The 11,823-nt window shown below is 30.9% G+C and overlaps 1 pseudogene; it reads left to right on the top strand.

Annotated features, from left to right (window-relative positions):
- Positions 1-11,823, top strand: part of LOC139521431 (uncharacterized) — a 28,665-nt pseudogene that overhangs the window by 4,619 nt on the left and 12,223 nt on the right.

Below are 11,823 nucleotides of genomic sequence, written 5' to 3'. Positions count from 1 at the left end.
GAAAATTCTCTTCTAAGATTTTAGTACTCTCGACACATAAATTTTTGTTTCTTCCTGTTCATTATTCCTGGTGAACTGAACATGGAAGAGATTATTTAAAGGGCCTTTAAAAGCATCTAAGCCAGTAAAACCATTGAAATCTATAAAATTTGCATGATTTTTAGAAGGAATGTATATTTTAGTTTTAGATTTTAACGAGAGAAATTTATGTATTACTGAAAAATTATTACACCAGGGTTTTCGATATCACAAACTAGTCAAAACATTTACTAAATTTTATCATCGGTATAAAGACATCATTCGTAAATATAGCTCAACATGCAGACTTCTAATACGTTCAGGTATTTCACATCCAATTTTTTATGGTAATATTCTTTATAAAGCACAAAGGTGTCAGTATTCACCTCAGAAACTTACAAAACCTTTGAATAGACTTATTAAGAAGGGATATAATTACGATACTGTTGTCAAGTCATTAAAGATTGCATATTTTGGCGTTAATATTGAGTCACTGATAAGGTCTTTGCATCGGAACTAAACACATTTATTCTAAAAACAGTTGTTGGCATGACACGGGTTATGTTCTTCTCATATATGTTATGATGGTATGATACTAAACCCCTAACGGGAAGGATTGTGCCTGATGTTCATATGATGAAATCATAATCTTTCAGTCAGTTTAGTTGAAGTCTGGAGCTGGCATGTCAATTAACTGCTAGTAGTCTGTTGTTATTTATGTATTATTGTCATTTTGTTTATTTTCTTTGGTTACATCTTCTGACATCAGACTCGGATTTCTCTTGAACTGAATTTTAATGTGTGTATTGTTATGCGTTTACTTTACTACATTGGTTAGAGGTATAGGGGGAGGGTTGAGATCTCACAAACATGTTTAACCCCGCCGCATTTTTGCGCCTGTCCCAAGTCAGGAGCCTCTGGCCTTTGTTAGTCTTGTATTATTTTAATTTTAGTTTCTTGTGTACAATTTGGAAATTAGTATGGCGTTCATTATCACTGGACTAGTATATATTTGTTTAGGTGCAGGAATTTCTCGCTACATTGAAGACCTGTTGGTGACCCTCTGCTGTTGTTTTTTATTTGGGCGGGTTGTTGTCTCTTTGACACATTCCCCATTTCCATTCTCAATTTTATTTTTTATATGTATGTTGTTCATTTGAAGAGTCCAACTGAAGTAGGTATATCCATTTTGTGAGCCTGCTCACATTCCTCTGGTTGATTAATTTGTGATTTTCAATGTAGTAACACACAATTTATCAAATTTGTATTTCATCGATGGGTTAAAGCATATAGACAAGAACTATTCAATGTGTTAGTAAACACCAACATTGGTGTAGAAAGGCAGAAGAAAGTCTTAAAGTATGTGTACCTGGATATGAAGAAGACAAAATCCTTGAGTCAGCTTCTGTCAACAATCCTTACCAAGTTCCTGCCTGATTCTTATATCAAGTATGTAAAGTACCTATGTTAGGATGTTCATTTGGAGAGGAAAGGGACTGTATGTTTAATATTTGTTTTAGACACTTTTAAGCACACCAGGGTTATTTCATGTTCACCACTTTTATTTTTAATGGAAGTTGATGTGCCCAAAGAAATCAAGTTTCATGGATAAATGACAGCTATTGTCAATTAAGATTTTCCAGTACACCCTCACACTCCTGTTCCAAACTTGCAAATTCAGTGTTCGATTGCAAGCAATTACAGTTGATGAAGTACTTTTAAAACTTGCCCACTGAAGAAATGTAATGCTGTATAATGAAATTTCAATGTTTATTATAATTAATATTATAAAAAAATCTGACTCCATTCTTTTTTTCAGTTTTTGTGATTTTTCTTGTCATTTGATATTAATGTTATGGACCCTAGAAGATGATTAAAAAATGTCATTCTCCTCATGAAATAATCCCCAAATTTTTAACATAAAGTTCATTAAATAAATAATTTATTTAAGGTCAATTCTACTTATTTCTTTACTCATCACATCAGCTCTCTGAAACAGTTCTTATTGTTCATTTATGTTCAGCATCAACAATTGTATGGTGGACTGACATTTTTTTTAATAACTTCATAGATACGAGTTCCTCATCTCAAGGTCCATTAGGGATATTGACCCAGATGAATAAAGTTCTTCAACAGTGTAAGTTTTTACAAGACCTACAGCTGAAAATAGACTTATTTGAATATTAAACTTTCCCTTTTTTGATTTGCACGAGAGTCATTTCAGAAAAATGTTCTGTCAAATGTGTAACATGATATATCCATCATCCAATTGATATTTAAGTCAATGGTTAAGTCACAAACTAAACATGATACACAACAATGCATATGATGGACAAGCTGAAGATTTGCAAGAATTTTGAATACGCAAGGAAATCTAACATAAATCCTCTTAGTCATGATGCATATTTAGAGAAGTCACTATGGTATACTAAATATTTGTATTGCACTGCTAATTATATGATTGAGATTGAAAATACCAGGTACATAGTATTATTACTTTTTCTGTTTTCGATAGACAACCCACAGTATCAGTTCCTGCTGACAGAAGCACAGAGGTCAGCACAGTGTCAATCCGCAGATATGACTGAAAGATATTGGTGCTGGCGTTTTACAGGATGTGTGTGTAAATGAAGAAGACACTCAAGCATTATTAATGTCATAGAAAGCCATAGCACCAACTAATCAACCATGCAGATATTGTGCAATACCGACTTGTATATATGATTTTGGACAAATTGGGTTTGTGTATTTGTTGGTAGGTTGATACAGTCATAAGGCATCATCTATTTACATCTAAAAGCAGATTTTAGATACAAGGGGGGGAAAATGAAGGAAAATAATGTGTTCTAAAATATTATAATTTTTGAATTTAATTGTGCTTCTGGAATTTTTTTGTTGAAAAGCAATGTAATAATTTTAATCATGCGTGTATGACCTTTATCTAATGAATCTGGTAAGAAGCAGAAAACATTTTTTATGTCAAGTTCTGAAGAACCATATACCTGGTAGTCCCTGTACCTATACAAGAAATTGTTGAAGTGACTGATATTCTTCTTATACTACTGTTGAGAAAGGAAAATTCAGAATATATCCATAACAATTTATTGACTTAAAAAAGGAGTTTTTACCATGAGGAGACGCATCACGAAAGGATTTTCGGGGTATGCTAATTTACGGAAAAATGAATCACACTTCGAAACTCTGAAAATTTAACCACACATGTGAAAATGTATCAGTTTTGAAACAAGCCATCATACATATCCAACTTTATGATATGGACTGAGCTAGAGAAGAAAACATTACCATTACCACCTATGTAGAAAAAATTGCACACATTGCCCCAGATAAAGGATACAGGTATGAATAATCTATCTAAGACCTTAAACAGAGAAACATCCTAATAGACCACTTTCGAGTTCATCCGTCACCGGCAAAAACTCGTCAATTATGCACGCCTTTATGACGTCATTTACCAGATAGAGGGGGTCGCCTGTATCCCTGCACTATTTACGTTCATCAAGCGTCTTTGTGCAGGATAAACTAGAAATAATGGTTGCTCTGTAGGTACTTACTGACAATTCCCTAATGACAGCAGTGTTGATTGTTAATTTTGAGAATTCAATTTGCCGAATAATTCGTATAATATAGAATTATAGTTTTCCAACCACTCGCTCAACATTGGAAGGGAAGTGACGACGCCCCAAAACGCACAAATGACGGTGATAAAAGCGCGTATAATTGACGAGTTTTTTCCGGTGACGGATGAACTCGAAAGTGGTCTATTGTATAATTCATATCATTTGCATCTATTTATCTGTTGTTTTATTTTTATAGAATGCTATCCTGGAGGAGGGTTGAAAAATCCAATAGGAAAAAACTTGTGTTTTGCTAACGCACTTCTGCAGTGCATTAGGATTGCTGATATTCACAGAATACTTCAGTATCACACAGCCTGTACAGGTATATATCTATTTTTTAGTAATACACATGTATTAAGAAACATGAATCAGTTTTTTTTAGTTTAAACAATATTTTATTCAAAAAGTGCATGAAATATAATTATACAATATAAATACAGGGATTCGGAAACAAGAAAAACTTATATAAATCCGTCTCCCTTTAAAAAAAATGACAAAATTAGGAACATAGTATATTAGGAACTCGTATAATCTAATTTTCAATTCACATTTAACATGTTTATTCTGTGGTTTGCCTGTTACTCAGAAGTCAGTTTGATAAAAAAATGTGATCAACTCATTTTTTTTTACTATTATGGTTCATGTATCTGAGAAATATGTAAATGTTTCGAAAATAAGGTAACATTAAATCAAAGTTTCAACATCTAAATCGACATAGACATAAGGATAATTGTTATGGACCAAAGCTCCCTGTTTCTAAAATAAAACTTTGTACAACTTTAAAAATATTTTCGTTTTCCTCATCACTGATGAGTTCAGTGAGTGACTACCTGATAAGTGTAGAAATGGTTTGTGTCCTGATGAGTCTATAATTATGACATTCTAGCAGATAGTGTTTGCTGCTCTCAACTTGCCCACATTTACAGAGGCTGGAAAGAACAATATTTTTCTGGAAAAGGTGTTCATTTAAGCCACTGCAGTTCAACCGGAGTCTGGCGTGAAGTATTTGACCTTTTCTACAACCAGTATAATAATATGTAGGGACTTTCTTAGTATCTCGATTTATATAAATTTAAGTGTACATTTTGATGGATTACATCTAACATCTTGTGGAAGCCTGTTCCATTCACGAATAACAGATTTTTTAAAGGGGCATTAGAAAAAAAATTTGAATATGATTTTTTCTTTCTTTCATCAATGAAAGTGATATTTTGATAATTTGCTTTTAGCTGCCAATTACAATAAAATTTGTCAGGTTATTGAAAGAGAATTAAATAATAAATGATTCGCATGCAATAATTGTTGTAGGTCATTGAGGGCATCATCTCAATGACTAGATGACATATAGAAAGAAAAAAAACATGAAATGTTGATACATATTTTCAAGTCTATGCATTAATAATTGTTAATTTTATACCTGTTTTTTTTTGTAATTTGGGCAGCATTTCAGTATTATATCAAGTATGAAGTTCAATAATACATGTCTATAGATACATTTTATCATTTATCATTGTAGATGGACCTAAATGGATTTAGTGTAATTGGATTTTATCTTTATTACTACATGTATTTAAAAAAATGATCTACAGAACTGCTGGTTATACAATTATGGAACAGAAATATTTAAATGTATAATATATAAACAATGATTTATTCCTTACAGTTCAGATGATAATCAATTTGAGGAAAAAAAAGATTGTTTTATGGAGAAGAAAAGAGCTGTAAGATATCAATTATTAATATTGCTCTGGATTGCAGAGAAAGTCAGGGAAATAACTTGAATTGATGTACCAATTTCTTATTTCAATTTCATGCTTAAGTCAATGTTTTTGCAGGATAGGGGTATATATTATAATCCAGGTGTAATAAGGCATTTATCTAAAAATTAAATAAGGAGGTGTGCTTAGGACCATTTTAAGCCTGGCGAAAATGAGTATTTTAAATAAAATCATGTCAGTTTATTATAACAATAATTGTTAGGTTTGTGCAAAGTTTAAATTGAACATTCCCTTGAAATACTAGTATTATGATTTTTTTTGAGGATTAAAAGTTAAGAGAGGGCAGAGTAGAAATTTTTCTGGGGAAAAAAGGACAGAATTTGCATATTTTCACACACATATTGTTACATGCCAGATCGAAAAATCCAACACCTTCAATTAGTACCACACAAAATATTTATTCAATGAAAGGTGTTGTATTTCAGGTAAGACAAACATTATAATTGTGAATGATTTAGTTGGTACTTCCATGTGCTCTTTATTTGTGGATTTAAAAGCTATATATCTAAAATTGAAACAAATTTAAAACCTATGTTATTTTTTGGAAAATATCAGCAAAGATGATTTTAGTAAATGTCAAAATTTTTACTTATATTTGCTCTATTTCAGTGGTTTGTAATAGTTATCAAGCTGCATCATCAACAAGAATAGTATGTTCTTCTCTTAGCTTGCCCATTGAAAAGGCAAGATAATAGCAACAAAGTAAACAATGGATCAGTGAATTTTATGCACAACTATTTATTAAATGCCAATGATAATTAGTTGTCATTATAAATGAACTGATTAATGTCTAATGTCTTGAAAAGAAATATCCATTTTATGTTGCATATTGTAATGTACTTTAACGAAATTGACTGAGGTACATTTTGTTTGAAGCGTGGAAGAGTGTCATTCTTAAAATGTGTGCAAGGTCAACACTTTTACAACCCTATGAAATTACTAAAGAAGCATTCAGTCTTTTGTAGATGAAATGCATGTCTGGTCCAATTGCAAAGTTTTATCCTGATATCTATGGTGAGTTTATAATAATCACATTTTTTCGCTATGATCATGAAAAATCGATTTTTAATAAAAAAAAATATGGGATATGAAGGTGAATTTTAGTATGAAGATCAAGTGTTTTCATCCAATCAAAATAATGGATTCTTCTGAAACATACATGTAATGCAATTATAACATGATAATTATTTCAATTGTTACTGTGAGTTGACTGTAAGTGTTGCTGATTCCACTGCTTGCAGTTTATTCAAATATTTTAACCAATTTGAAACTTGTTTTATCAAACCAAAATGTTTACCTGGTTAAATAAACTGCTGTAGAAAACCACATCCAACTTGATAAAATAAAGCAGACTTATAATCTATTTAGACTTTAATTCCATCTGCATTGATATTATCAAAATGTGTTTCAGAATTTCTATTCATTCCTTTATAGAAATTGAGAGGTGATTAGGAGGTAACTATTTGGAAATTGATAAAATAATGTCCAAACTATAAGCTTTTATCAGAACTCTAAATAAACTACAGTAGGTGGGGGAGCATAATACTTGCTGTCAAATCACAGTTGCATTTTTTTACCTTCAAAAGCAAAGTTATGTCTGACAGTTAGGCCTTATTTACCAAAACATTGACAAATCAGTAACAATTTTTATGAAATAAAACAGATATAAATATATGATGGAGACTTTTTTTTATTTAGATGTAGCATCAGAATATTGCTGAGGCCATCAAAGGATATTTTAAAAGTGAGCAAGTTGAGAGGAAATGTGTAAATAAAATGTAACCAAATAACACCACCCTTATAAAGAAGGATCTAACATTAGGCAATCAACAAATTGTAAATAGACTCAAGACAATAACAATCAAAACCAAGGAGTAAACAAAGACTCACAAAACAAATTCAAATTGTGCAAGTCTTATATTGCAAACCAAATGAATAGTTTCCACAGAGTTATCTCCTGTTGGTCAAGGTCTGTATCCTTTAAATTTCTTCCAAGAGAAATCTATCGCTCATCAATTACTTGGAGTAAAATAGAAGATCTGCTTAGTTGATAAAAATACATGTATTTACTGACAAAACTGTGTGTGATGTTGTATTTATTAAATATCAACAATATAATTTCAAGCTGCTCAATGCAAACATTTAAAAAGTTGATTTCTGACAAATTCTCTCATATTAAATTTTTTTTTTGGGGGGGGGGGGGAGTTAATTGAGGCCTTTTTAATTGTATTCTATAACAAAATCACAATCAAAAAGAAAAGAAAAAGGTACTGAATGCGATTTTTTTCGTTGCCAGAAATCACATTTCAATGATTATATCAATGTTATAATTATCAGAAGTATAATTTTCTAATTCAAGTTCATACATGGAAATTTGGATAACATATTTTCCAAGAGTATAAACTTTCTATGTGAGACATGTACATTTATTAGATTTACAGTTATAATATGAGAGTGGGACAACTATTTAACATAAACATGATAAATTTCCTCTAAAGTTACTATACATCTGATAACTAACAGAGATAATATTACCAAATATATATTGTGGATAAAATTTACATTTAGAATGCTTTGTTTGATGCAAACTATAGTATAACAGTGTCTGATTTAGCCACCTTGAGGTTTGAAAGCAATTGGCAGTCTTTAATTAGAATGTTCTATTATGAAAAAGAAAATATTTCTATTTGTTTGTAGCTGTAAAACAACAACAACTGCCACAAAGAAAATAACCTTGGAGGAAATCCCTGAAAATATTGTGATTCGGTTACAAAGGTACTTAAATTTTCTAAACCTTATGTAACAGTTTCAAATTGTAATGATATATATTCTCATATGGTTGGACAAGATAAATTAAATAAATAAAAAAGTTGTCATAAGTTATTATTTTGATTATGTGTAAAACATGACAAATAAACCATTTTATTTATATATACGTGTAGCAACTTCCCTCCTCCTTTATCCGGGCTTGGGACCGGCAGTTTAGCGACTGCCTAATAAAATGATCCCGCCTACACAATACAAAGTCATCATCTTTGCTTGTAACAACACCAATATCATCCAATATTCTGTGTAATTACACCTTATATAAGAAAACCAGATTTTGATTGGTTGGTAGCCAGTGTATTTTTCGCAAATTCTAACATTTTTTCCTCATTTCAAACGAATTTGCATGTTTTTCACCACTACCGGTAAATTTGCCACAAATACCATGGTATTTGCCATTTTTTATATTCCTTTTTTACCCTCTCGAGCATCTTCCCGCCATATTTTTTTCGGATTTGACGTTACATTAAGACACGAAAGTGGAGCTAACGCATTTTAGTGCATGTATAATTCTTACGGTTCTATGATAACATCCACTAATTTATCCTCAAAATTATGCATAAACATAAGAGTTTCAATCCATATTTATTCGATGTAATTAAACAGATATATCATGCCATGCTTATCCCCATTTAACTCGAGCCTCTGTGTCAAATTTTAAATTACCCTTACAGTTTTGTTTATACAACATGTGATCTTTCATTTCAGTGTTAATCATGTACTGAAGAGCATTCTGTTGAAACAATCTTATATGTGAATTGGTCTGCAGATGACATATTAGCTTTTAGGTATGTATCAGCTAATGTCGGGTTTTTGGTTTTGACCGCAAAAGTTTACAATTTGTCATTGTGCCGTCTGCATTTTGCACCGACAAAACACCATCTACACACTTATTTACCTTGGATTTATACACATCAGAATCCAGTCTCACATACTTAAAAAATTTACAATTCTGACCAATTTTTTTTTTTTTACCAGCAGTCTAAGGGACATAACCCTTTTTAAAACCATTTTGAGGTATTTTTTTATTACTCTTTCTTCCCATTTTCTAATGTAAAATACAATAAAGTGGTTTTTTTTTGGTGTAAATCTATAAGAAATATTCTGTTTTAAGTAAATAAAATGACTTTGATATCTGTAACAATAAATGATTGTCTGAAAGGAAACCGTTATTTGTCACACTCAGCAATAGACCAAAAACTCAAGTTATTTATAAGGACTTATAGAAACTTCCATGGAGACTGTTAATATTTATATAGACAGTTCTTTCAGCTAAAACACTTTCATTATTGATTTAACATTACATTTCTTACATTTATTTGGGGAAATAATCACATTTGTTTTATTTTTTAGACAAAAGATATCAAGTTTTGATGAAAAAAGAAGGGAGAAGGAAAAATGGACCAAAACAGACCTTCAAATGAACTCTATAAGGTACAATAAAATTGTTAATCATCTTAAAGTTGTGTTTTGTATTTTTTTAAATGCATTGATGATGAGTAAATGATCAGATATTACACTGCATTTTATAATGATACACTGAGGATTTTTCGAAGAAATTAGACTGAAATCACTGTAGGATATGGCCTTACATTATAGTGATTTTCTCAGAAACTATAGCTCTGACTGAGACAAAACTTGGCAGTTATGCTTGAAATAACTTGCAATTGGAGGGGAAAAAATTACAATAAGTTTATTTGACATTTAGGTGTTCTTTTAACATTGGTGCCTAACACACATTTTATAATATTATCAAGGAAGACATTCAAACTGTTTGTAATGAAAGTATATTTAAAGCACACAGTACACGATCTGCATCTACTTCGAAGGCAAAGCAGAATAATGTGCCTGTAAGTGATATTTTAGCCAAAGCCGGTTGGTCAAGTTCAACGACTTTTGGAAAATTTTATGACAAGACAGTAACAACAAGTGATGTTTTTGCAGAAAAAGTGTTACAAATCTGAATACGAGTTATTAAATGTTTGATTTATGATTTAGTTTTTAATAAGAAAGATCAAATGATCTACATGTTTATGAGTGCTACATAATGCATATCACTGGCATCTGTTTGTTGCAAATTGTCTAGGTGTATCTAATGATCATCACAGGTATTCATTGTCAAAGAAGTGAGAAATACATGTAACATACATACAAAAGCACACCGGGGAAAAAAAAAAAAAAAAAAAAAAAATATGTTGTAGCTTTGAAGTCTCATCTAATACCGGAAGTGTTATGACGTAATAGAATTACCAAATTTAACGATACTTACCATGGTTAAGTTGAAGTTAAAGTGTAATTCTATGAAAACATAGAATAACACTGGAGGTGTTAGATGCCACCACCCACCCCATCAGCTCTTATTATAGGGCTTGGTACATCTTTGTATATTGTAATTGGTAGATGTACTTTTAATACCAACAATTTTTGTTTTTACTGTAAATATTGAGGTTGCAGTTGCGCAGTACTATCTCCAGAAAAGTAGGGGTAAGTGGGCAAATTTTTGTAATGCCACTACAATACTATAACCTGAAGATTCTGAATATATAGCAAAAATAAAAAACAAACGGAGCAAACATCCTTAAAGAGCCACGGATTTATCAAATCAAAATGAAATTTTACAACATTTTTTGTTGGCAAAGAATGAAGATTTACCATCCTGACCACCCGTATGGAATTCCATTCAAAACAGTATTAGATATCCTAAGTCTGTTTACCTTTCAAAAATGCAATATCATGAGGAGTATTTCATCAAATTTAATTTAAGAGCAATTGCTCGATACTATTTATGAGTAGAAAACTGTTAATCATCCGCCACACAAAAGCTTACAGAAAATACTAACATTTTTGATTTTTTCTTATTTTTATTTTGATGGGTTTCTTTTTGATTTGAAATTGCCATGAAAATTCATCTCAGCATATCATGATACAAATTGTTTCATTTAACAGGTTATAGAATACAAAGCAAAACTGTTTGGCATAATAGTGCACAAAGGCAATACACTATCCAGTGGACATTACTATGCCTTCATCCTATTAGGTACACAGTGGTTATAATCCTGTAGATGACATGAAGGTTAGTTCAATAAAGATATGTATACCAGATAAATAGAAAAATAAAAGAGATTTGATTTGGCCTGTTATCATAATAATGATCTGTTCATAAATATTGAATATAAGTGATGTGTTTCTGAGTACAATAAAAGAAATTAAACATTCTTTGTATGAACAACAGATAGAAAATTTCAGCAATATAAGTTTATGTTGATGTGTCCAAAAACTTTTTGGAAGATACAATCACTATCATGTCCTTATTATGACAACTCATATGGGGGATTATTGATAAGATTTGTTTATATGAAATATTACAAGTAGAATTCCAAACATGTGTCTGAAGTATATATTCAAAGTGCAATCAATCTTTCAATCACTATTTTATGATATTTTTGTGTCTGTTTTTAGGTTTGCATATCAGTTGTCGAAGTAAATTAGAAATAGTGTCATATTGTTCCTGTTCTGAGTTGTGATTTTTTTTATATAGAATTAGAAGGTAAGTCTAACTTAGG

The sequence above is a fragment of the Mytilus edulis genome, chromosome 4 (assembly GCF_963676685.1).
Source record: "Mytilus edulis chromosome 4, xbMytEdul2.2, whole genome shotgun sequence".
Taxonomy (NCBI): domain Eukaryota; kingdom Metazoa; phylum Mollusca; class Bivalvia; order Mytilida; family Mytilidae; genus Mytilus; species Mytilus edulis.
This window is presented reverse-complemented; position numbering and strand designations above follow the sequence as displayed.